The 23,055-nt window shown below is 45.6% G+C and overlaps 1 protein-coding gene and 1 long non-coding RNA gene across 33 annotated transcripts in view; one reads left to right on the top strand and one right to left on the bottom strand.

The window, feature by feature from the left end:
• The window catches only part of WWOX (WW domain containing oxidoreductase), a 918,690-nt gene that overhangs the window by 25,872 nt on the left and 869,763 nt on the right, over window positions 1-23,055 (top strand). The window lies entirely within an intron of this gene.
• On the bottom strand, window positions 6,717-8,867 carry LOC145514891 (uncharacterized). Its single transcript, XR_014060548.1, has 2 exons — window positions 8,778-8,867; window positions 6,717-8,130 (listed from the first exon to the last, which is right to left on the bottom strand). It is a non-coding gene; the product is annotated as an uncharacterized LOC145514891 (long non-coding RNA).

Raw genomic sequence — 23,055 nt, 5'->3', positions numbered from 1 at the left:
CTTCTGCCGTAGAGGATTGACTCAGGTTCCGGGACTTGGATGTGGGCATCTTGGGGGGCCGCTCCTCAGGTGCCACAGAAGGTGGTGGGTCGTCTCCTGCAGCATCAAACCCTTCGTCCCACGCCTCTTCTCTCCTTCCTGCCGGGTTCTTTGTGCCAGGCGATTGTTTTCCCCAGGATGTGTCTGGTCCGGTGTCCGTGTGTTCTGCATTTGGGAGCAGCCCTGTGATTCCCCTTGTCCTGTGGTCGGAGTTTGTCCAGGACAGGATGGTGTCTAAATGTTGCTGACGCACCATGGTGCTGCCGAGTGACTGCCGATCCACTGCCGATCCACCGTGATGGTGACTGAGGGGGTGGCCTCTCCCGCCTGCTCGTTCCTGTCTGGAAGCCAGGGGTCACGAGTAGAGCCTCCTGACTGGGACAGCGGGGTAACCGGGGTCTGTAGCCTGCATCTGGCCCTCAGGTGGTTTGTTTGGTCTGTGCAGAAATGACCTGTGGTGTTTGCCAGTTTTGTTTCAGATGAATTGCCAACACGTTAAAATCAGGAGAGTTAACGTAAAAGTAGTGTTGAGTTGGGGCTTCCCTGGTGGCGCAGTGGTAAAGAATCCTCCTGTCGACGCAGGAGACGTGGGTTCGATCCCTGGGCTGGGACGATCCCCTGGAGGAGGAAATGGCAACCCACTCCAGTATTCTTGCCTGGGGAATCCTATGGACAGAGGAGCCCGCTGGGCTAGAGTATATGGGGTGGCAAATAGTCAGACACTACTTAGCGACTACACAACAACAAATCTTTGAGTTCTGACTCTCAAAAAAATCAGAAGAGCAGGCCCGACTGGGCTGTGTGCCCTGCAAGCAGAATCACACCAGGCTGTCTCCTGGAAGCATGTCCCGCTGCCCGCCTAGTCTGTAAGGGTTCTCGAGCCTGGAACCCTGCTGTAGGGTCTGCCATGAGGGCTGTGTGGAGAGACAGCGCTGGCTGGCTAGTAGCAACAGATGCGCCCTCAGTTCCATCACATGTGCAGTCAGCAAACACTGCCTGCACATCTGGGTGCCAGCTCGTCACAGATGTGCCCTCGATTCCATCATTCGTGCAGTCAGCAAACTGACTGCTGAGAGCTAGGTGCCAAGTGTTCAGCACAGAGCTAGACAAGATGCCGTGCCTCTCTAGAGCTGTGGGCTACCCAGAATCCCGGCCACTTGACCTTTCTGTTGCTCGAGGACGTTTGCATTGGTTTGCTTTACGGTATAGTTTTTTGTTTTTTAAACCACTGTTTCCCTGTACACATGTACACACGCAGTTTCTAATTACTTCTGTAATTCTCTGTTGGTATTTAAAAGCACAGGATACTGCTGCTGCTGCTGCTGCTAAGTCGCTTCAGTCGTGTCCGACTCTGTGCGACCCCATAGACGCCAGCCCACCAGGCTCCGCCGTCCCTGGGATTCTCCAGGCAAGAACACTGGAGTGGGTTGCCATTTCCTTCTCCAGTGCATGAAAGGGAAAAGTGAAAGTGAAGTCGCTCAGTCGTGTCCGACTCTTAGCGACCCCGTGGACTATAGCCTATCAGGCTCCTCTGTCCATGAGATTTTCCAGGCAAGAGTACTGGAGTGGGGTGCCATTGCCTTCTCCGCACAGGATACTAAAGCCTTTTAATTCTTGAGATGTCTGCAAGTGAATCACCAGGTAGGTTCTTATAAATGAAAGACAAGGTTCGCTGGCTTGACTGATGCTCTTTAAGTCTTCCTGGCAGTCTCTGATTTCTCTTCAGCTTCATCTCCACTTTGGCCTCTTCCGAATAACTATGAAGGAAAGCAAAACCTGCGAATAAGTCCAGGGTGAGCGAAAAGTCACTGTTAACTTGAACAAAGCGTGGATCTGTGGTCGAGTGCCGTGGCTTGTCTGTCATTTGTATTAATCCACACTTCCTTTTCTTGCCTTGCGCTAATAAGCGTACAGCTGTATTAGGGTTTTTTTTTTAACAGATGTCTGTCTGCCTTTTGATGTTTGTATTTATAGTCTGAGCAGCTCGGCATACTGCTCAGATAGTATGTGCTAAAAATTCGAGTTTGGTTTGAATGGCAGGTGTCCTCGTTTTGTCTGGTGGGCAGATTGCTCTGCCGGCCCTGGCTGGCTCTCCTGTCGCTGGATTCTGTGCTTCCCTCTGCGTTTGGACTCGGCTCTGGAGCTCTCAGCCCTCCCTTCCTGGCTTCACCCACCGTATAGCCGAGCTCTGCTAACGCTGTTATTAATCTGACGGTGTGTACCAGCGGGATGTCACAATCGCCGCGATTCTTCTCTACCCCTCTCAGTTTCTCAGCCCCTCAAATGGCGTGGCAGTTGCAAAGCACCGTATTTGACCATGAAGTGGAGAATCATTGCCCAGACTTTGAATTTTACATTCTGTCGAGGCTTCAGGGAAAGTGGTCACATTTTAAGATTGTGCATTTGGGTTTACAAATTCCAAGCAGATATTTTTTTAAATTATCCATTATATAAAATTTAAACATCAACTGAATTCCAGACTTTTGAAAATTTTCAGATGGCACACTCAGTCTTCAGGAATGACTTATAGATTTCATGTTTCGGTGACTATAAAGCTGGTCTGGTCTGGACTGAAGAATTGAATAATGTTTAGCTTCTCAAAGGCTCCAACAGTCATCATCATGTGTTCTGTTTAAACTGTCCACTGAGAAGTACCTGAAAGTGAAATAGTTTTGAACTAACTCCCAAAGAAGAAATGCCAGTGGCTTTACAGGAATGTAGAAGCTGAACTACCGAAGCTTCTAGACTGCACATCCTAGGAGGTTAACCCGAGGGATGCTAGCTTACCTAAGTGAGGGGTGCACTCAGGAGTCTGAGTTGAGCTGGGTGGGGACAGAGTTGTCACATGTAGAAATAAGTGAGTCCAGGTTTACGCTTCTACTCTCCTAACAGATCTTTTGCATGTTGCATGGGCATTAGGGGGCTGTGTGTGTTTTCTTCAATGTTCCTTGACTGTTCGCTTTAGGAAACTGGGCTTTATATTGTATAGTTCTCTGTGTGTGTGTGTGTATGTGTGTGCTCTTTCACATTAGTGGGGAGAATCAACTCTTGTGACAAGTAAGAAACAGCAAACATTGTTCATGTTGACTCAACTGTTTGCTTAAATATTAGTACTGAATCTCAGAGTCAACATGCTTGCAAGCTGGCTTTGTTTTAAATCAAGTCCATGATAGAAAACTCTCCACTCTTCCTGATAGCATTTCTGCATAGCTCTCAGAAATCTCTGCTTAGAAATTTACTGATGTTCCTGATTCTGGGCGTTGCCATAAACAATCGTGTGGACATCGCAAAGACTGCTTTCTGTGCACAGAATGCTTGTAACGTTAGCCTGCTGTATTTTAGCCATCCCTTAAGTCTTTGGGGAACCATTAAGCCTTCTTCTGTAGTTTCCGTAAGCTTTTTTTCATCATGACAATCAGTGTGAGAGTTTTCTTTTTCTTCTGTGATTCAGAGCCTGTCTCTGGCTCATCTCTGTGTTCTCTGTTTAGTTTCATATTTTACTTTAATCTTTCTGAACATCAGTATCTGTCATTATGGTATTTAAGCTCTTGGAAGAGTCCGGCGGTTGCCAACTTTTTGAGAAAATAAAGCACTCTGCTGTTGTGATGTCCTGCTTAGGCTGAGTTAACAACTCCACCGTTATTTGGCAAAGGTCGTGATGAGTAGGTGCTGCTTGTTTAATTAATAGTAGGGATGATCTTCCTTGTTTTGAGGAGCATAACTTGGATTTTGGAAAGCTTGATTGTGTGGTTTTTTTTTACCCCTCCGCGGTAGACGTGAAAAGTACCAGGAGGTTATGAGGGTATTTATAACATTGTCACACACTGATCCCGCTGTGCTGATGTGTACAAGAGAGAAAATCCAGAAGAGAGCCTTCAGCTGCAAGGAGAGGACCCTGCAGCGTGGACCCCGTGGGCTCCTCTGTCCTTGGGGGAGGGTGCAGACTCTCCCCACAGGCACACCTCCTGGAGCCGAGGTGCCGTGCCTCCGGGTGCTCTTGTTTTTCCAGCAGAGGGTTAGCAAGGACAGGGCAGCACACAGCCTGACTTTTTAAAATTTTTCATTGGAAGATAATTGCTTTTCCATGTTGTGTTGGTTTCTGCCATACAGCAGCCTGAACCAGCCATAAGTATGCACATACCCCCACCCTCGTGAGCCTCCCCCCCACCCTCCATTTCACTCCTATAGGTGGTCAGAGCACCGAGCTGATCCCTGTGCTGCAGGGCAGCTTCCCACGCACCGTAATACACGCACATCGCACATGATAATAGATATGTTTCAGTGCTGTTTTGCACACTGTAATATACGTGTTTCAGTGCTGCTCTCAGTTGGTCCCACCCTCCTCTTCCCCTACTGTGTCCACAAGTCTGTCCTCTACGCTCTGTCTCTGTTCCTGCCCTGCAGTTGGGCTCACCAGTACCATTCTTCCATGTCTGCTTCGGACAGCTCCGCTGTGGTTCACCAGATGTTGGGGAGGACTTCTCTCTGACAGGGGAAGGGTTTTGTTTCCTTGAATGTGAACACTTGAAATCGTGTCCGCATTTCTTTTTAGAACCACAAGAGAGAGAAAGGCAGCAGGGAGAGCTTGGATTTTCAGGCCGGTACTCAGTCAGGTTTTCTTTCCCCATAAAGGAAATTCTGTTAACGGTGTTCTGATCCTGCAGGCCAGCTCTCTCGACTCCTGTACGTTGGATCACAGGAGACTCTTTTTGTTCTGTGAACTGAGACTCTTTCTTCCATCCATGACATTGATCTAAATCAGGCTTTCTTTTCTTTCTACTAAATTTTTCAATTATCAAGAGGCTAAAAGAATAATTAGACTGAAAGTATTACTGGGGGATAAAAATTAAACCGCTTCTGCTAAAACTGACCCCAAAAGATAATAGGAAGGAAAATGACATTTCTAGGCGTGTCTGTCTGATTTCCCTTTCTACTTGATATGAATTCTTTTAGGAGTTGAACACGGGCTTTCCCGATGGCTTAGTGGCAAAAAAAAAAAAAAAAAAAGTCTGCCTGCAATGTAGGAGACTCAGTAGATGTGGATTTGATCCCTGGGTCAGGAAGATCCCCTGGAGGAGGAAATAGCAACCCACTCGAATATTCTTGCTTGAAAAATCCCATGGATGGAGGAGCCTGAGGGCCTATATCCATGGGGTTGCAAAGTGTCGGACACAGCTGAGTGACTTAGCACACGCACACACACACAGACGTTGAACACACAAGTGTGTGTGCATGCGTGTGACTTTCAAGTTTTCTAGGATAGAGAATTTGCCCCTGTAACTGGAATTTATCCCATATGCAAATGCAGGTAGCTGATTGTCTTATATGTGCTTGGTATTGAATGATGAGTAGGTGTGATAACTATATATAAAATTATATTAAAGTCCAAGAGGTGCTTTTATGGCGTCAGGCTGGAAATGGGATCCGATTTTCTTATGGCTTTTTCATGTCCATCTTGATGAATCTATTTATTACTTCTATAATGAGTAGTACACACGGTTGGTTAGCCAAGTTATTGAACTTTATCAACCTTGGCTGAGACTCACAATGTGTGTCAAACTTGTTGTAACATGTAAGAAATTACATCTGGGCTAAAAGGTTCAATAATGATTACTCTTATAATGGAATCTTTTACAAAGCATGGGATTTCACGATATGCCTATGCTTTTTAAAAATTATAGCCATACAGTGAAACAAGGAATGATGCAGAGCTGAGAAAAAGGGTTAGCTTGTGGTATAGAGTCACACTTGGGACAGGTTCCTGCGACTCCCAGGGCATGGTGAGAAGATTTTCGGGTCCTATTTCCTGATTGTGTACTTCAGTGTTGGTTTTCACACGGCTCTCAACTTAATTTTTTTTTTCTTTAAACCAGAATTTATTGGTATACAGAACTCCGTTTCATAGATAAAGTGGCACATCGTTGGCCACTTCTATCGCACCAAGTATTGAAGGTTAAAAACACAGAAAGAAACACTTGGTTTTGAAAACACCGCAAATAGCCAAGACCTCACTCGAGCGAGCCTTAATCACGTGACTTGTGAACTCTTTTGGGTCTAGAGGACAGAACCTAGTAGTGTGCTGTTACACCCCGTTTCTTTATAAATTCCACACTGATTTGAAATGTGTGGCCATGCTCTTCTCAAATTACAGTGACTCGAGGTGCGTAGAACATCTTACTCTAAACAAGAGGAATTTGAGCTTAGATTGGTCAGGTCGCCCATAAAGAGGTGTGGGGCTTTGAAGGCCCCAGCAAAGGGCGTATTTTCCCCCCCTTTTCCAAGTTCTACACTAAGAGAGAAGCAGGACCCTCAGTGTGGCGAACAGAATGCTGGTGCCTCGTCCCGCCCATGAGAGGGGGCGCAGCCTCTGTGTGGGGCTGTGGGCTTTCTGATCCTCAGGGGCAGGGCTAGACAAGGGGGCAGAGCCCACCCCTGGAGGCAGAGCCCACCCCCGCGGCCGCCACGGGGGGCACGGGAGGAGAGGAGAGGCGGGCTTGTGGGCCGCGCTCGCTCCTGGACGTCCCACCATGCGGCTGCCCTGGCCGCCAGGGCCGGGGGTCAGTGAGGGCAGTGGGTAGTAACACAGGGGGGTCCCTGCAGCCAGAGAGACGTGTCCAAAGTGGGAAACTGGCTGCAGTGATGAAGCCTTGGGACAGCAGGACTGCAGCATACACGTGTGTCCACTGCCCGGGTTTATTTTGGATTGTGAGCCCTCGCTCTTTCTTAGGTAATTAGATATGCTTTTTTTTTTTTTTAATAAAACCTCTGTGCTTTTCAACTTACCAACGCCTGTGCCCTGCACCCTGTCCTTAACCCGTGAGTCCCAGTGTCCTCACCTATGAAGCGGGCGCCGTGACACCAACCTGGTGGTACTGAGAGAATCCAGTGAGGTGCTGTGACGGTGCCCAGCGTGGTGTCTGTCGTCTTGTCTTGTCCACCGTGAGTTTCCTTATGTTTGGTTGTTGGGACTCAGTTTTAAATTTCTTAACTTCTCAACGGTGGGCACTATCGTGTGGACTCCAGCACAGAGGGAGCTAGGTTTTTTCTTAAGAAGTTAAAAAAGGAGCTGGTATTGGGCGCGCTGTTGTACGAAATAGGGAAGAAAAGTCACTCAAGTTTTAAATTCCTCGACCGACCTGCTGCAGGGCGCCTTCATCCATCACAGTCTCTGTCCTACTTTGGAAACTTGACAGATATTTGCCGATTTTGTCCCACTGCCCTTGGGCAGCGGGCGCAACCACCAGTGGATTGCAGAAGGGATTTCTGCAAAGCCCTGGCTTCCCACACCCAACTTGGACCGCATCCATGCTTCTAGCAGAAAAGACAGAAGAAGGCAGGCCTCTCTAGTTCCACGTCCACTGAGCGCAAGCCTCAGCTTTTCCCGTAGCGAGTGACAGACCAAGTGGGAGAGGAAAGCTCAGAGCAGGGAGGGCGTGTCGCTCCAGGGAGATGGAAATGCCTGGCTCAGATCCTTTTCCCAGGGGTCCGCATGCTGACGGTTGGCCAGAGGGAAAGTACACTTGGGGCGCCCATTCTGAGTACTCAGTGGATGGCCCCCTGCCTTCAGTCGCAATCCCCCCGCTGCTGTAGACGCTAACCAAGTTCACACAAGCCACGCGCTCAGGCTGGGGGAGCAGGGTGGAAGTGCTTAATGCCCACCCCCCGTGTGAGGGGTGTGGGTGCTAAAGGCGGGCCTTCTCAGTTGCAGCTGGCATTGGGCACCTCCGTTACCTTCAGCCGCTTAGAAATTTCTACTGGGGAATGTTCCTTGTAGCCCTTAGCATCTGCAGCAGTAAAGCCTCTGAGGCAAGACAGCCTGCTTGTGCATTTGGATGGCTGAAGCTTTCGTGGTTTTGGGGGTCAAGAAAGGTAAGCAGTGCCCATGATCAGACCACACCTAGAATATTGTGTTCACTTCTGGGTGGAGCGTGGACACGCCACGGGCTGGCAAATTGAGTCCCGTCCTCAGAGTGCCCGTTGGTTAGCTGGTGGCAGAAGAGGTTGGCATTAATTAGTCCTTGTGATGGTCCTGCTGGAGAGATGTGGACCCGGTTTACTTCAACGGAAAGAGGTGGACCAGTGGACTGAGTTCTATAGGGAAGCAGAGTGCGGCCAGTTAGAACGGCAGGGGGACGGGGGAACTTGTGTAATGAGTCAGGTTTTATAAAAACTAAGCTAGTGAGTTTGTGTTGGGTATTGAAAGTGTTTTAAGAGGTTTTCATCTCAGCTTAGGTTCCCCCTCAGAGCAGAACCGGAGACACAGTCTTATTTGCAGGTAATTTGGGGATGTGGCCTCAGAGAGCATGGGTGTGGGTTGGAGGCTTAAACAGGGAAGGGGGCTGAGCAGGGCAGGGCGTGTTAAGGTGCAGGCAGTGTGGGGGGCCACCAGCCCTCTGTCCAGGGGCTTTCTGAGGAGGTTTGTGAAGTGCATCTCAGAGCTGCCAGCCTGCATGGTGAGGGGGAATGCACCTCCCATCCCATCAGACTGGAGCGGCCCCACGGGTGTTAACGCCCAGCCTTTTGGGGTTGTGCAGCTGTGTCTCCCAAGCAGGTTTCTGCCGGTATGCCATGCCCACAGTAGGATTGGGGGGGTGCACACTGCAGCCAGCCCCAAGTCAAGCTGTCTGGTTGCGTTTGTGTTAAGTTGCTTGATAGCTGCACGGGGCTGGTGGCCACAGCAGCAGCAGTAGCCGGAGTGAGACAGGACCGGGAAAGGGGACCATGGGTGTGAGGGGTACCTGGCTCGTGCGCCCCGGCACTGTCACTCAGCACTCTGTGCCCCGATGTGAACCATCCATCCCAGAGTTCCTGTTAGGGTTACAGGCTCTGTCCGGAGTATGAATCAGCCCCAGTTGGGATGATTCTGGGGCTCTGACCTCATCCACTGTTGGGTCAGGCTGCCGGAACAAAGGACCACAACCTGGGTGGCTCATAGGAGAGGAATTAATCATTTCTGAGCTCTGGAGGCTTGCAGTGTGAATTGAAGGTGTTGGCAGGGCCGCGTTCCCTCTGAAGCCTGTAGGGAAGGGTCCTTCCTTGCCTCTTGGGCTGCCTGCAGACCCTGACTCCAGTCTCTCCCCACCTTCGCATGGCGCCCTGCCTGGTTCTCCTGTGTGTTCTCACACTGTCTTCCTTCTGTGTGTGACTGTCTCTATGTTCACATGTCCCCCTTTTATAGAGACACTGGTCACAGTGGATTGGAGCCCACACTAAGAATCTAATTTCAACTCGATCACCTCTGTCAACACCCAGTTTTTGGATAAAGTCACCTTCTGTGGTTCTGGGGGTTCAGTTCATTTGCTCAGTCACGTCCGTCTCTTTGCGACCCCATGGACTGCAGCATGCCAGGCCTCCCTGTCCATCACCAACTCCCGGAGTTTACTCAAACTCTTGTCCATTGAGTCGGTGATGCCATCCAACCATCTCATCCTCTGTCGTCCCCTTCTCCTCCTGCCCTCAATCTTTCCCAGCATCAGGGTCTTTTCTAATGAGTCAGTTCTTCGCATCAGGTGACCAAAGTATTGGAGCCTCAATCAGTCCTGCCAATGAATATTCAGAACTGATTTCCTTTAGGATGGACTGGTTGGATCTCCTTGCAGTCCAAGGGACTCTCAAGAGTCTTCTCCAACACCACAGTTCAAAAGCATCAATTCTTTGGCACTCAGCTTTCTTTATAGTCCAACTCTCACATCCATACATGACTACTGGAAAAACCATAGCCTTGACTAGACAGACCTTTGTTGGCAAAGTAATGTCTCTGCTTTTTAATATGCTGTATAGGTTGGTCATAGCTTAGATATACATTTTTCTTTTGGGAGTGACACAGTTCAACCCCTAAGAACTATGCTGTGAAATAGGCATTCCTTTCTATCAGTGATGCTACCAGTTGATCAACAAGCCATTCCTTTAGCAAACACTTACTGAGTGCTCAGCTGTGTACTCGACGCCATTCTAGGACCTGGGGATTCAGTGGCAAACAAAATATCCCCACCCCGCCTGAAACGGACTTCCCTATGGTGAGTGGTCTTCAGAAGTAATTCTTCTCTTGTCTGGTCTTCGTGACCCGTTAGGAAGCAAGCAGGAAATTGCCTCTTTTCCAGAAATAGAGCAGGCTGCCTTGAGCAGGTGCTTTCCCCGTCTCAAAGGTGTCGAAGTGCGGGCTGGGCGGCCGCTTACTGACGATGTTGTGGGAATGGCTTGAGTGCTGGGCAGGGTTCTGGGTTCATAATGGTTGAGGTCCCCTTCAGATCCCAGGATGGTCAGCTCGTGTGGATAGACTTGTTCTGAGATTTTGTCTGTTTTGTCAAATACACAATACTTCTTTCTGTTTATCTTTCAGAGGAACAAACAAAATGTTTTCACAGCTTTCAGCTTTTTTTTTTTTTTTTTTGAATTCCAGGCTGTTGAATTTTAACGTCTTTTGTTTTTTTCTGGCACCCTGGGCTCCTTTGCGACTCTGATGGGATTTCTGGCTTCTTTGCACAGAGAGGGGAATCAATGTGTTCTTAGCCTGGCATTTCTGTGTAGGTTTGAGAGGTGGGGAGGATGGTCCCTGGATCCTGAATTAAGAAATCCTGATAGATTTCAGGAATTATAATCATTAGTAGCAGTTAAATACACATACTTGCTCTAGAGAGTGCTTTATTCATGAAAAAAAAAATCATTGAACTGAATAGAATTAGAAAATAAAAATATACCTAGAGAGGTTGATGTTTTTATTGTAATGGTTGCTTTTCTGATAGAAATTTATCAGCATGTAATTAATAAAGTATTATTGATTGCAGAATTACCCTTAGCTAAACAATGGAAATTGCCTAAATACTTGGCAGGTAATGAAAAAAAAAATTCAGTTAGTGACAGCCTGTCATAGTTGAATCTAAAACCTAGGGGCAAAATACATATATTCTATGTAGTTTCCATTTCTAGAGCCTGGGTTTCTAAATTCTTCCTTATAAAATTTTAAATTTCTTTTTTTTTTGTGAAAGATTGGGCCCCCCTAATTGTTGATTTCCTATTTTTAATAATCTCTTCATAAATTTGATTTTCACACTGAGGCAGTTATTAAAATCATTCTTTTGGTGGTCAGTAAATGTAATTGATTTAAGAAAACTGGAAAGATTTGATATTAGAATTAGCTGATTATCTAGGACGTGACATTTAGCATCTTATTCATGGAAGGTCCGTGGTGAATGTTTATGGAATTGAATTCAGGCTTTGCCGCACTTCCAGCAGAGCTTTTGAAAGTGTAATAGTTACTGCCTCCGTGGGAATAGAAATTGCTCAAATATTATATGATGAAAAACTAATGTTAGTTTACTTAGAACAAAACTGTGTAGCAGTGTGTTATAGCCACCCGAACTCCTCAGCCAAATGTTAAGTAAATGCAGTGAAAACATTTGTAAAAACATCATCATTCTGCAGAAGAACTAGTTGTGCCAGATACCGTGTTACTAGCTGGATGCTCAGAGACACATGGGTTGTCTGTCTCACTCCTGTTATCTTTGTCATCATTCGCCTTAGATGTGATTAATTCCCTGGCGCACTCAGAGAAACAGCATCTTGCTTTTAAGCATTGGCTGCGTGTAGGGTGTTCCTTGATGTCACGATTATGGGTGAATCACTTGAAATGAATCCTTTTCCTCGATAGACAGTATTGTGCCACTTTCCACGGAAAGATGAGATGAATACTGTTCCCTGTAATGGAGGTTTGCATTTTTCTGACTTTTTATTTAGGCTGATCTGAGCAAAGATGTTCAAATTTCCATTTGTTTAAGCAAGATGGAGTTCTTGCTACGCCGAAGGAATATTTTCAGCTTAGTAATTTACTTAGAAACTGCCTTACTCAATATTTGATGTTAAATTTGAACTAAAACAAAGAGCATCATATGACACGGGTTCTTACGTTAACATTTTGTTGGATTGGAAGCAGAATCAACACATTAGTCATCTTAATTCATTTAGGTTGGCTTTCTCCAGAATTCTGGAATCCAAAAACAACACATTTGTCAATTTTACACACAAAGAGAGAGGCAGGATATAGTTTATAGTTAAACATCCAGTGTTGCAATGAAAAGCCGATGTAGTTATAGTAAGTTGAATGACATTCAGGGTGAAAGAAACAGTGCAATAAGATCTTGAGGCAAATTGAATACTTAAAAAAAATTTCTTTTATATTTGTTGACATGAGATTCTCTTTACAGATGCTTTTATAGAAACTCGTAACTGTCTAAAATTAAGTTTTCAGTGGTTGTTATCCAAATGAGTTCCGAACTTGGCTGTTGCGACTATTCAATATTTTCTTTCATAGAAACATCTATGGGTCAAGGTCACCTTCATGTTCTCCCATGCTTTTTCCTTGTTAAGCTTCAGGTCAGCTTAGAATTGAATATTAAAAGTACATTGTCTACCCCGGGGGTCAGCAAACTGGTGCGTGGGCTCAGCTACAGGCCCTCCCTGTCTTTTTTTGTAAATAAAGTTTTATTGGGACACAGAGATATTCACTGATTAACTTACTGTCTCTGGTTGCTTTCATGTTTAAAAAGGCGAAGGCAGAGACCATATGGCTTGCAGGGCCACAGAAATTTACAAGTGTTTACCAACACCTGGTTTTTTATTCTAACACATGTTTCTCACTTAAGGATTCCTCTGATAAAATTTCAGAGTTGTTAAGAAAACAAAGCTCATCCCACCTAAAGAATTGGTATGCTCTTTTTCATGTAATAAAGAAGGCACTTGATTGCCTTTACCAAGGTTGCCAGGGAGCTCAGAACTAACATGTAAATGCTCAAGAAACTAGCCTACTTCAGATTCCTGGTAGATCAGATTTTTTTTTTTTTTAATAATACTGATATGGATGAACATTTTCCCCTTTTTAAAAAAGTCAACTTTTTAAAAGTATAAGTTACATATTAATAAAACTCATATATTTTACTTGTATACATGAATGACGTTTGACAAACGTGTACACCTAGGAAACCACTCCCTCCAACCCAGACTCATACTAAAGCCTCCAGCGGAACCTCCTGCTTCTTTGCCCCAGGTAATTTGTCAGTCTCCTCCCCATTTTTCCCTCCAGGCAACCACTGATTTTCCTTTTCTTTTTTAAGCCCCTCTCCCTTTATTTTGCCCTTTTTCCTTCCCCGGAAACTGTATTTGGAAGCGTTTCTACTTATTTTGGCTTCACCAAGGAGAAGGTCTTAGTTCTTGACCAGTAATTGAACCCACGCCCCCTGCAGTGGAAGCGGGATTCTTAACTCTGGACTGCCAGAGAAGTCCCGATTTTCACAGTTTGGGGTTTTTTTTAAGTTTTTTTTTTTTTTTTTTTTTTTTTAACCTGGGCCGTTTTTAAAAGTCTTTATTGAACTTGTTACAATATTCTGTTTCTTGCTTTAGTTTTTTTGGCCATGAGGCATGTGGGATCTTCATTCCCCTACCAGGGGTGGAACTCACCCTCTCCACATTGGAAGGCAAAGTCTTAACTAGTGGACTGCCAGGGAAGCCCTGATTTTCACATTATTTTTAATTTCTGGGTTGTACATGGGTGTTTATTATGTTGTACTTTAAATACTTCTTGGGAGAAGCTGAGGCACCAGTGATGAGAGGTTGAATAGCTCAGCTATTAGAGAAGCTAAGGTTCGTTTATTCTGTCTGGTGTCCTGCACAGATGTCTAGAGTTCCATAGGAGAATCTGAGATGTAAATCACAAGGAGAGCGTTGTAGCTGATGTGGTGTTAGTAAGAACCCTATTGCATTGGAACTCGCTACTTGTCCAGGACTCTGCATGGGTGTTTCATTAGATGTTTCTAACAGCCCTGCTAGAATGCGTCTTCTTACTATTTCCCTTCACTGCTGAAGACACTGAGGTTCATAGAAGTTAAATGTATTAGCTTCCTGGGGCCGCTGTAACAAACACTACAGACTGGGTGGCTTAAACAGCAGTTTGTTGTTTCACGTTTGTGGAGGCAAGGGTCTGCGGTTGAGGTGTTTGCACAGTTGGTTTCTCCTGTGGCCTCTCTCTGCCTTGCTGATGCCGCCTTCTTGCCTTGTCGTCATGTGGTCCTTCCTCTGTGTGCCCACATCCCTGATGTCTCTCTCCTTATGAGGACACAAGTCTTATGGGATCAGGGCCTCACCCTTATGACTTCTTTTACCTTCCTCACCTCCTTAAAGGTCCCAGCTCCTAATGCCAGCCACATCAGAGATTAGAGCTTCACATTTACATTTTTAAGGGGACACAGTTTGGTTCATAACAACCAGTATGACTCCTGATCTGTTTTACCTCCAAGAAATTCTTTGATTACATGTTCATTTCCTATTCTACGTCTCCCTCAAAGCTGAAGAAGATCTGGTCCACCTTTGGAGACTCTGAAGCGGTACATGCTTGAGGGGCAGCCTGCATGCTTGAGACAAATGAGAAAAACGGAGCTGAGCCTGCTTCTCAAGCTGTCTGATCTGGGATGAAGATCTCCACGGGAATCTTCTGTGGCTTCTGCCCAGCCGCGTGGGCTCCCACTGCTGAGAGCGGGAACCCTGCAGGCCTGGAGGTTGAGCAGAAGCCCTGTGCTAGCCCGGGTCCTCCGTTAGGGGGACTCCGACAGCGCTGTGTGTTTTGGTCTCCTTAGTGTGTCTTTCATTTTAGTAGTTACTGCTTCTTAACCAGTCTCAGCAAATGTCTGGTTACAGATTTTCTTCCCACCTAAGAGGGTGTGTAGGAGTCACCCATTTTAGGGCAGGTCAGAAAGTGAACAGAACTCTTTCTTCCTGGGCATCTCGCTCTCATGACTGAATCTAAGTCATGCTTTTGAGAAGTTGCACCTTACAAAGTTAAAGGTGGTGGAGAATGAAAAGTCAATTTAGACCCTTTAAAAGTACGCCTCAGAAAAGTGCTGAATTTCCCCAGCATGGTGTTTTGAGCACCTCCATATGACTTTGGAAGGATAAAGAATTTAATCTTTTCAAGAGAGGAAGGCATATTACTGTTGTTTATTTATTTTTTTTTTAAAGGTGAGAGCTAAGGTTGATCAGAAATTAAAAAAAAAAAATTAGTTACATTGCGACATTGAAGGTATAGGATGGAGGAGACTTCATTTCTGGAAGCTCTCAATGAAGTAGAGGAGTATTTTTTTTTTTTTTAAACTATTCCATCCTGACCACTTCTTAATGGATAGGAGTTGGCAGACGGGCTGATTGCAGCCGCTTTGCTCGTTAAGAAAGTAACAGAAAGGGGTCTGTCTTTGGATAAGTGTGGGTGTAGAACCCAGGCAGCCGCCCCGTTTGCTGCAAATCGTAAAGAACCTTGTCTTGAGCAGAGGACCAGGGTAACAGCGGCCACTGTCATGAAAGGAAATCCTGGCCCAGCTGTGAAAACAACGAACCGCTCAGTAATTTAATACAGGCATGCTTGCCTTTCAGAGCTGGGCTCTCTTCTCTTGAAGTGTCTGTAAATTCATCCATCAAAGTAAAAAAGGCCAAATTTCAGGGTAAATCTTTCCACTTGTAACCTCGTAGAAACACTTTGCTTCTGTTGGTAGATATTGCAATGACTGTGGAATTAGAAGAGCTGACACCATGGGGTGTGTGGTGTGTGTGTGTGTGAGATTGGGTGTGGTGTGTGTGTGATTTGTTACAGAAAAAGTCTTGCCTTCTGATGAACATAAACTTGAACCAGACAGGGTATGTTGGGTTTGGAATTATAGAGCCCAGTGTACTTTGCTGTGTTAGTGGCAGTGAGTGAAAGATGCTTTATCTTATTGAAGGCCTTTGATACCTAGTGGTCTCCATGTCCAATAAACTAGACGTGAAAAAAAATTTTTTTGAACTTGGAAGCCTTTGTTTTTGCTTCTTCTGTTTCATCCTGTTTTTATTTTTCTTCCTAAGAACCTGGGCCAAGTTTGTAAAAGTGCCACACTTTGTTTAAAAAAAAATCCAACATGGCATGCCTTTCTTCTTAAAGGGAAGTGGTCTTTATCTTTGATTTTAATAAGGATGGTCCTTTCAAGTTTGACTCGGAAGCCTTTTAGAAAGTAAAGGAAAAATTCGAGCATAACCTCTAATGGCCACGGCATTAAGATGGTCCCTTGCAGTGCAACTCATTGGTTGAAAGCATAGAGGCAGAGTTAAATTAAGTCCGTCCTTTAACGTTATTGACCTTGGAGAACACGGAGAGAAGGTTTATTTCTGTGGATTAGTTTTCCCTGCCCACAGGCCTATGCACAGAGAAGCGTTTGTGAAGGCGAAGGATGGTATGAATTCTGAGCCCTGTGATGAAATATTAAATAAATGAGAGAAGGTAATTTGATAATGCCTCACAGTTTGGGGACAGATTCCATAGAGTAAGGACTTTTATGTAACAAAGTAGCTGACAAGGCCTAGCTCTTTGCCTCGACAGGATGACATGGAGAAGAAATGAGCGTCAGGAGGCTGGCTGGCGTGGGGGCCCGTGGTGCTTGGAGCGTCTCTGTTGCTTTCAGGGGGACAGCTGCTCATCGAGCTTACATTGTGCGAGTGCTAAAAATGTAAACATATCTTGTAATAGCTGCAAAGAATAATATAAAATTCTCTAAGACATATTCATTTTTTAGTACTTATTTTTGTTTATTTGTCTGCACAAGGTCTTAGTTGCAGCATCTTCGATCTTCACTGTGGCAGGATCTTGAGTTGCAGCACGTGGGATCTAGTTCCCCGACCAGGGATTGAACACCGGCCCCGTGCTTTGGGAGTTCAGAGCCTTAGCCCCTGGACCACCAGGGATGTCCCTCTAAGTCATATTTAACAGGTGCCATTAGCAGACAGCTGGTTTTCCCTGCCCTCAGGAGCTCTTAATTTGTGACCTGAGCCGACCTGGCGAGTGTGGTGGTCTGAAGGCTCACCTGCCTTGAGCTCAGGCCACGTCCCTTGGGCATCCTTCTCGGTTTTCGCCCTCCGATCTCGTGAGGCCCTTAACCTCTGGGATTGTGGGTTTTCGTGACTATGCAGTGAGGGCAGTGATGCTTCTTAGGGCTTCTGTGAAGTGCACCTTCAATTAGATGCTGAGTCTCCAGAAGCACCCAGCACCCCAGGGCCGCCCTTTCCACACCTTCTCTGCAGTCTTCTCTGAATATCAGGATGCCCAGAAAATACATCATTTGGAGTAAGAATAGGTTTTCCTTTCTCCCTTGTGTTGATTTCTCTGTATTCAAGTTCATGAAGACTTAGAAATGATCCATGAGATACCATTCTGTTTTTTGAGTTTCTTATCCTTACAGGCTCTACACACATGTGTTAAAAACAGAAGTAGCATAGATGTTAATCATATGGAAAATAAGTCTTCCTCGCCTCTGACCAGTAAAAGCTCTTTTGCTGAAATAATCAATGTTATCACATATCTGAGCACAAATGTTCCCTATTTTGGCTTCAACCAGTGGGCCCATACATACCTGCTAATCTGTACCTTGATTTTTTTTTTTTCCTTACTGACAGAACATGGACACGTTTCCTGGTTTCTCCTCCTCACTTCACCCTGTTCTTTTCTGTGCATGCTATGTAATTTATTTTGCCTAATTGATGGACGTTTAGATGGATTCCAAGCCAACGCTGTTACAAACAAGGCTGGTTAAATATTCCTCTCACATTCTAGTTCATATGGGCAAGGATGTTTATTGGCTTGCATTTCTGGTTATGAAATAATTGGGCAAAAAGGCATGTCCACGAACAATTGGATATAGTCCAGTCACCCCCAAAGATGTTGAGCCTTTTTATATTTCTTTCCAAGCCCCCTCCCCTGTCGGTTTGTGAGGTTGTTTGTTTGTTCTACATCCTCATTGACATGGATGCTGTTTGATTTTGTTGTTCTTATAGAACATGTCTTTGTCAGGCTGCTGAGGACCATGTTAATTGTAATCTCTGGGTGCTTTTCTCACTTTGATTCATAACACACTGGGATCTGGACTGTTCCTGGCAGGTCAGGTGAGAACTTAATTCAACCAGCTCAGTGGCAGCCCTGGTAGGCAGCCTGGGGTCAGTCTTGCCTCTTGAGGGATCCTGGGCAGTCAGCTGGAATTGATAATACAGCTTTACTGTGCCACCGTGCATAAACACCGCCTGTTGAAGATTCGGAAAGATGCTCCAAGCGGACCAGCCATTTCCTACTTCTCTGTTCTCACCGCTTGAATTGGCATTGTTCTTTGGTAAATATTTATATTTAGGACCTCCTATAAGGGATGAAATGGCAACCCACTCCAATGTTCTTGCCTGGAGAATCCCATGGACAGAGGAGCCTGGTGGGCTACAGTCCATGGTGTTGCAAAGAGTCAGACACGACTGAAGCGACTGAGCATAAGGGGTATGGAAGAGTCACCTGTGACCTTTATATGTAGCAGTGTAGAATGCACACAGATAAACGCAGGGCTGGTTGTGACTTAACTGCTTCCGGAGAGATTGCTGTAGTTTTATAATGTCTTAAGAGTTGGAGACTGTGGTTAGTGTTTAGCAAGCATGAGCTCTAAACTGTCGGGGTCATCCGTTCACTGTGTTTGTGGTATTGGTCTCAGAGCTGTAGTGACTGCATATCGAACTTGATGGGAAATGGCCTGGGAGAGCTAGATTTCAGCATTAATGGTCAGTGTCATACCGCCATCATTTCATTTACAGTCATCAGATCAGTGAGGAACGTATGGTCCTTTTGCATTTAGGAGAATGTAGGCAAAACCCACATCCTTAAAGCTAGTGGTTTCTTAATGCAAGCATTGTCCCCAAATTTGAATTGTCCCAAAATCCAAGTCAGGATGAAAGACATGAGGCCTATCATTTTGCTCTGTACATGACGGTTGCTCTCCAGGGAGGGAGCTGGCTTGTGCTGGAAGATTCTGTAACTTGTTGATTAGTTCCTACACATTGCTTTACTGGTATGTTCTAGAATGGAAGGGCGGGGGACGGTGCGGAGGAGAGGAATCACCATCTCTGTGGCCTTTTAATTGTGTACCGTTACAAGTAACATTTGTCTCCAGCGCTTCGCAATTATAAATTAATAATAACAACCCATTAGAAATTACTGGTGTTGTAAGCCCCAAGCTCCTTTGGGCATCTTAATAAAAATGATAATTAAAACCATAATTTACAGTAAATGGGGACACTGCCCAAGTAAATCCACAATATGGAGAAAATTAAAAAACTCAAACCGGAAGGGAGCTTCGTAGCACTGGAAGAAGAGGGCCTTGTCCTTGGCCCCAACTTGAGCGGGAGCTCTGCGGGTGTCTGTGGGCCTGGCTTCCCAGCCTGGGGTTCTCTGTGCCTGGGAGAGCTGCGGCTCTGGCTCTGTCTCCCCGACCTGCTGGCCAGCCTCCCTGGCTGTGGCCCCTGCTCTATCCCCCCAACCCCAGCCCCCACCCCACACTGTGTTCCCTGCCTCGGTAAACCATTTGCCAACCCTGGATCCTGCCTCAGACTTACATTCTGGCTTTGTACGATTTTTGCTTCCCAATGGTTTTCTAATTTTCCCCTTGGCTGTTGAGCATAAGAAGGTACCTCATCCCTTCTGACTGGTTACAAGGCTTCAGTATCCTCAAGCAGCCCATCTTTTGCATGACAACCAGAGGTGTCTTTTTATTTATTTATTCATTTATTTGGCCATACCAGATCTTTAGTTGAGGCATGTGGGATCTAGCTCCCTGACCAGAAACTGAACTCAGGCCCTTGCATTGGGAGCACAGAGTCTTAGGCACTGGACCACCAGGGAGGTCCCCAGAGGTATCTTAAATGGATTAGACACTAATAGCAGCAGCATCAGTAATAATAATTCATAGTGCTACTCTGCTCCTAAATTCTCACTAGTCTTTGATCTCGTTTTGCCATGCACTCAGTCTCTTTTTTTTTTTGGCTTGATTGGTTCCTTTTTATGTCCCTTGTTATGGTTTTGGGTCCAGCGTTCCTGTGACCACTCAGGGACACGAGGGGACGGCAGGGCAGCTGGGTTAAGGAACCGGCACCACAGACCCAAGCCCCTGCCTTGGTGCCATCACATCTGCCTGTGCAGAGCCGAGCGTTGCTGCCCTTCTGAAGGCGTTGCCAGCATCCTTCTCGCTTGATGGAGTGGGGTTTGACAGACCTTAAACAGCATCTCAAGCAGCTCAGGGTGAAGCTGTCTTTGAGATTTGGCAGATCAGGCGTGAAGATTCTCGCTGAGGCAGTTTCGTGGTCAGGCTTGAGGCCCTGTCTCCAGCAGTGGTCTTCCCTGTACGATGTGCGTCTGGGCATCTGATGTCTACAGTGGTCTGGCGGGTGAGGCCAGCCTCACGGGGTGACCATGGCCAGCAGGAGAGCCTGAACCCCGTGTCCAGCCTGCCGTGGCTCCTGGGCCTGTCTGCTCATCACCAAGTGGAATGGGGGGCCCAGTGTGCTTTGATTGTAAGCTTTTACAGAGAACCTGGACATCTGCCATTGGATATATTGATATAATCGCCCTGATTTTTTAGTGCTGGCAAGTGATTCATATTAGGAAGGAAAGGAGCATAGAAGGATGGAAGAGAGGGCAGGACAGAGAAACAGGGACGAAGGGAGGGAAAATGTGGGCCAGAGGAAGCAAGTCCGTGGGCTTGATTTACTCCATGGTCACCAGTTTGTAACCTCGATTCTAGACAAGGAAACCTAGTATAAGATAAGCAGACATTTCATATTTTGGAAGTATATTTTTCCCTTTTTCTGGCACTATAATGTTCGTATGCAAAGCTTGAAACCTATGTCAGGGGGATATGAAACTCCCACTGTGACTTGATTTTTCCCAATTGGATCAGACATAACAAGTGCTAGAAAACCAATGCTGCCTATTGTTGTAAAACGTCTTCCGTTAGTTTCTTGATATTATTAGCTTTAAATATTCCTCTGGACACACTCTTGCCACCTCCACGCCGTTAAGCTGGTTCAATTTAAACATTGTCATAAAGTTAATTTTTTATAAGATGAATCAGGTTATTAAATTTAGTAAACCATTGCCTTCATTATTTTGCACAAACTTTGGTGCTGTGCAGAATTGGCTTAGCACTACTACATTTAGCTAATTAAACTGGTCATCAGCTTCAGTATTACCAGAGTGAGAGATGCTATTCTCATGGGCTTTTCCTGGACTTAAGCAGTAGGTAGCATTATTAAACTTTTTTTTTATTTTATTTTATAAAACTGCACACGCAAGAGATATGGTTTACTATAAAAGTGTTATTGTCCTTCCTGTTAGACCATCGTCATTTGAAATATCCCTGCTTTGTTTTTACTCCCAAGGCAGTTGCACAGGATAAGAAGACGGAATTGCCTGTTGCAGCTTTTAAAAGTAGACTTGCGATATGTAACGCATGGCTTAGATAAAGGAAGATAGATGGAAGAGTGTAATTTCACATGACGGTGGGACAGATAGTCCAACCATCACTACAGTCAGGAGTCATCTGAAGGAGAGAGGGTGTAGACTGGTGACCACAGCCTGTTGCTGTCTCAGCATCAGATGTGCTGTGTTTGGTAATAAGAGGTCATTCGTCTGCCATTGTTTATATTGTCATGTGAGATGGCATGTTTGGGAAAATAAATTTTGATAGAATAAGGGCATGCTCCCCGCCCCCCCCCCCCCAATTTCTAGATAGTGTCATTTGAAACTGCCATGATGGGTATTTTTGCAGGATTTCAGTATTTATTTGTGGTCTAAAAGGAAGTTTGAGGGCCATCCGTGTTTTCACAACTTGGGTTGTTTTCAGACAGTCCAGAATTGTATCCTGTTAGCCAACCTGTAAGGACATTTGTCTCTTTGGCAGGTATTTATTGAATCCTACTGGACCTTGGTCCTGTGAGACACAGAGATGGAAAAGGCACTGATTCTAAGGAATTTGCAGTTATCCTGGTAAACTAGATAAATAAAGCCCTAGGACCTGCTCGGCCCTGCATTGTGTTGATGCTTCCTCAATACATTAAAAAAAAAAAAAAGTTTGATGTGGCATGCGAACTCTTGGGATCTAGTTCCCTGACCAGGGATTGAACCCAGGCCCCGTTCATTGGGAACATGAGTCTTAGCCACAGAGTTCCCATGCTACATCTAAGCCATGGCATAGCCAAATAAATGAATAAATAAATACATCAATTAATTAATTTTGCTAATGAGTGATGAGGCATTGCCTCCACTATCTTCCCCCACTCCCCATGTAATTTTTTTTTTTATGTTGTTGTTTAATTGCTAAGTCGTATCTGACTCTTTGTGACCCCATGGACTGTAACCCACCAGTCTCCTCTGTCCACTTGATATCCCAAGTAAAGATACTGGAGTGGGTTGCCATTTTCTTCTCCAGGGGATCTTCCTGACCCAGGGATTGAACTTGTGTCTCCTGTATTGGCAGGCAGATTCTTTACTGCTGAGCCACCAGGGAAGCCAACTTTTTTTATACTCTTGGGTGAAAAAGTGATGTAAAATACTTCTTTGGATTGGTCTGACCTGGAGATTTCACAGGGACACAGAGTCCATCCTTTCCAACAAGATCTGGGTGTGAAAGGTCCTGCGATTGCAAGTGAAGTCATTCTTGGCCACTTGACATGGCCTCCACGTGGCCATCAGCATGTCATTAACCTGAGGGGTGCGGGACATCAGTCAGGTAGACTTTGTCCCACGCTTGTGCCCACGCAGCTCTGAAACGACTGGGGTACAAAACCCGGTGTTTTACTTCTCTTGCTTTCCCTCGTGATCTGGGTACCTTTTGCTCACTAGTGACAAGGGGTGAAATTGGTGTCGTGGATCCAAATGAGTGAATTTCAGGTTATTGTTTCTTTCTCAAAGATACAGCCTTAAGCACCTTTTAGTACACACACCAAAGAGGAGGCAAGCAGACTGAGATGTACGATATCTCAGATTTGAAATTTTTTTTTTGTATTTTGACCTCAGATTCAAGTATAGGAGGTTGTCCTTCAGTTCAGTTCAGTCTCTCAGTGGTGTCCGACTCTTTGCAACCCCATGAACCGCAGCACGCCAAGCCTCTCTGTCCATCACCAACTCCCGGAGTTTACCCAAACTCATTG

This window comes from Giraffa tippelskirchi, chromosome 7, assembly GCF_054371585.1.
Source record: "Giraffa tippelskirchi isolate mGirTip1 chromosome 7, T2T-mGirTip1v1.2.pri, whole genome shotgun sequence".
NCBI lineage: Eukaryota > Metazoa > Chordata > Mammalia > Artiodactyla > Giraffidae > Giraffa > Giraffa tippelskirchi.
Note: the sequence above shows the minus strand (reverse complement) of the source record. Positions and strands in the feature narration are given on the sequence as shown.